Source organism: Sorex fumeus, unplaced genomic scaffold, assembly GCF_029834395.1.
Source record: "Sorex fumeus unplaced genomic scaffold, SorFum_2.1 ptg000034l, whole genome shotgun sequence".
NCBI classification, from domain to species: Eukaryota; Metazoa; Chordata; class Mammalia; order Eulipotyphla; family Soricidae; genus Sorex; species Sorex fumeus.
The window spans coordinates 12,343,334-12,347,337 of NW_026606091.1; positions in this window are offsets into that span (position 1 = coordinate 12,343,334).

A 4,004-nucleotide genomic window follows, 5' to 3' on the forward strand; every position below is an offset into this window, starting at 1 on the left:
CCTGCTGGCGCCAGATAATCTCGCCATCAGCCACTGAGCAGATCACATGGCTGCTCTCCCCTGAAAGGGAGCATAACATGAGGCCCCCCATAACCATGTCACCGGACTCCATGCCAGGCTGTTTCACATGGAATACCCCAGAGGGGGTGGGTGAGAGCCCTCCCTGCCCAAAGGACCCAGCTCCATCAGCCTAAAACCTCCACAACCCAACCACTGCCATGCTCAAGGTCACTCCCCATGCACTTGGAATGAGTGTCAGATATGAGTAAACATTCCTGGACCAAGTGGCTGCTTTTGTGGCTGCACAGCATATCATAAAACATTCCCTACTCATTCTCCATAGTTACCACACCACATTTGATGGTGTTCAGGTAGTAGGCAACAAATCATAGAGCGAAATACACATATATGCATATATACATATTTTCAGATATATATACCAAAGCTCACATCACTCAAACTTAAACAACATGTTAGTGATATCCTATAGAATATCTTAATGGCTCCTGCCAAAATAGAATAATCACTATTTCCTATATGAGCACGTTTCTGTAAGCATGTTCAGCAGTTCTTCTTAACAGACAATACAAAATATATTGTTTTGGTTGTGTTTTGGGACAGGAATTGGGGTCTGGGATGGAAACATTCCGAATTTGGTGGTAGGAAGGTGTAATGGTAGTGGGATTTGTTTTGAATATTGAATGTAATCAAACATTGTGAACTAACTTATAAAATTAAAAATTAAAAAAAGTAATGTGGAGTTCATGCCCAATTCAGTCAGTTTAATCAATGGCTGAATAAATAGCAGTGCTCCTACATCATAAAATAATAGAATAAAATATATTTGAGTAATTTATAGAAATCAGAAATTTAAATTAACAGAACCTTGAGAAGAGAGCTCCTAGTGTGAATTCTGGTGCTCTGAGGCACCAAGATAGTACCCATGGCCTATATAAATAATAAAGAACAGAGACTAGGTATTTAATACTAAAGAATATAGTTCTGGCCAACAAAAGTTATGGAGTTAAAATCAAGATTTTAGCATAATGCTGAAGACATAAAGAGTTTAACACCTTAGAAAGATTCCTCGAAAACTTGATGGAACAGAAAAGTAAATGTTTGGGGTCAAAGATAAAGAGAAAATAATTATTATTAAAGCACTGAAATCCTCAATCATTATCCACAAATGGCCCAAATTCACACTACAAATAGTAGTTTCATAGTAGTTCAATAGGAGTTTCGGCCAAGAAATGGCATATTTTCTTAGTCCCAGGAAATTCTTGGGGGTCCCAGTAGGATTAAATATAAAATGGGAACATTTCCCATATGACACAGCCCAAAGTCCACATGAGTCACAGAAAATGTAATCTGGACTGAAGATGAATTTATAGCAACACCACCACTAACAAATATATAGGACATTCAAGGAAACAGTTTGTTGTAAGGGTGAGTGAGAGTAACTAGACACAAACAGGAATATTTTTACTTCAAAGAACTTAAGGAAATAAAATAGTTTGAAAAAATTTAGAAATAAAATTCAAGACAAGTATAAGATGGAATTTGTAATGAGGTAATAGAATACATGTAAAAACCCCAAACCAATACACACACACAGCAGATTTGAGAAAAGACTTTTATGGAACTACAAGATAAAGCTTTTGAAATTTGAGTTAAAAAAGTCCTTAAGGGAAAGGAGATAACTCAAAGGCCTGAAAGGCATGCATGCACATTGGAAGCCATGGCACTGCATGGTTGCCACAATTCTATACATCATAACCCTGGATCCCTGAATCAGGACTGAATCACTGAGCATTGAAAAATGTGGCATCAAAGTAATAAAAACAAAATTAAAAGCAAAACCAAACCTCATAACTCTAAAAATTTTAAAAAATCTATATAGAATATGTAAATTTCTATATACACACAAAGTTAGGATAATGAAGAGAACTGAAATAGATTTGAGAAATTTGTCATCACGTATACAAAGAGATTACTAGGATAGATTAAGATACAAAGGGTTGAGAAAATTTAATGAGAGAAAGGACATTTTTGAAAAAAAATTTCCAGAATTATAGAAAGTTCTAAGATTTAAGAGTATATACCTACTCCCAAGCAGGAATTCTGCACTCTAAACTTCTGCGTAAGAATGATGTAAAACTAGAGACATTTTCAGATAAAGTCTGAGACATTTTAGTACAAACAGGATCTCACAGAAAGAATCAGGGCTGATTCGGGAGAATGGAAATCAAGTCCAGAAATAGAAAACAAGAAACAAGAAGCATTAGAGTCTGTACCAGAAGAATTGCCTAAAATTAACATTAGTAGGTTGAGAGTTTTACAGTGGTTAGGGCACATGCCTAGCCTGTGACCAACCTGGATATAACCTACCTGGTGCCCCAAGCAGAGGATTGCCAGATATGGTTCTAGAGTTCACCAGTACTGACATGGTTATTCCAATTGCATCCCTGGCACTGCAGGGCCTGAGCTGCAGATATCCTTAGGTCTTTGTTCTGAACCTTTGGCCAGGTTGCTGAGAGTCACTGGTGGGGCCCCCCAGACCTCCTAACACACCACAGAAAAGCCCTCCACAGTTATCCAGCAAAGGCCAAACAGCAACAGTAGGAGCTGTGTGGAGTTTAAATAGACATTGAGGACCAGAGAGATAGTACAGTGGGTAGGGCACTTGCCTTGTATACAGATTATCTGGGTTGGATCCCTGGCACTACATGCCTTCCCTGAGTACTTCCAGGAGTGATGCCTGAGCACAGAGTTAAGAATAAGCCAGGAGCACTGCTTTGTGTGCCCTAAAACAAAAAAAAAATCACATAGATATATCTGTATGCATGTAAACAAGGTATGTATGTACCTATCTGTATATGCAGCTTTAAATATCTGTGTATATAGTGTTAGAGTTCTACAGGAATTTGATTATGTGGGTATAGAGCAAAAACAGCAATCACAGTTAGATAACCTAATTAATAATATAGATTTTGATAGAAACAAGCATTACGAGGAAAACACTACAAGAGACTTTTTAGGGAATTGTTTTTATTCAAATATAAAAAAATTCCCCTGGTTAGAAATAGTTAATTTTATAAAATTATTCATACAATTGATTCAATTGACATAATAATGAAGTTTAGAGTTATCTGTCTACTCCCAAAGTCAAGATATAAACTACACAGGTGAAGGGATAGGTGTTGGAACACTATGTGACTAAAATCCAATCCTGAACAACTTTGTAAATATGTATATCTCTGTGATTCAATTATATAATAAATAAATAGGAAAATTGCATTAAAAAGGATATAATGTCAAAAAAGTTCTCTAGTGCCTCTTTATAACTATTATCTCTCTCCCCAAATAAAGCCATGTCACCTACAGATTTGCCTTTTTCAAATGTAATGGAATTATGTAGTAAGTAGCCTGTTGAGTCTGACTTTTATGAAATATAATGAATTTGAATTTCATCTGTTGTTGTGTGTTTACTACATTTTTATTGCCAAGAAATATTGCCAAATATGTCATATTTACATGACCACAAAAATTGCGGTGGTAAAAGATAAAAGTAAATGATGCACATTTTGTTAACCTAGATGCAATTTTTGGGAGGGTCAGGGCTTTGGGTCATAGCAAGCAGTGCTCAAGGACAACTGCTGGCTCTTAGCTTGGGGGTTGCTCCGCTGTGCTCAGGGATCTCATGGCTGTAGAGATTGAATTTAGGACTCCTGCATGTAAAGATATCCTCTACTTCACCAAGTTTTCTCTCTGTCCCCAAATGCAATCTTCAGATTAAAGAATAAAATTTTGTATCATATCCTAAATAAGACATTTTTTTCTGGAAGTAAAAGTAAATTTTTGTCAAAATCCTCTTTGGAGCTAGATAATCTCAGTTCAAAATAAAAGAATATTTTTAGTGGAAAGTTGAGAAAACTACAAATTCTCCTATTTGTCAAAGATTTTTAGTTTACATCTAAGGTCTCACTATGAATATGCTACTTCAG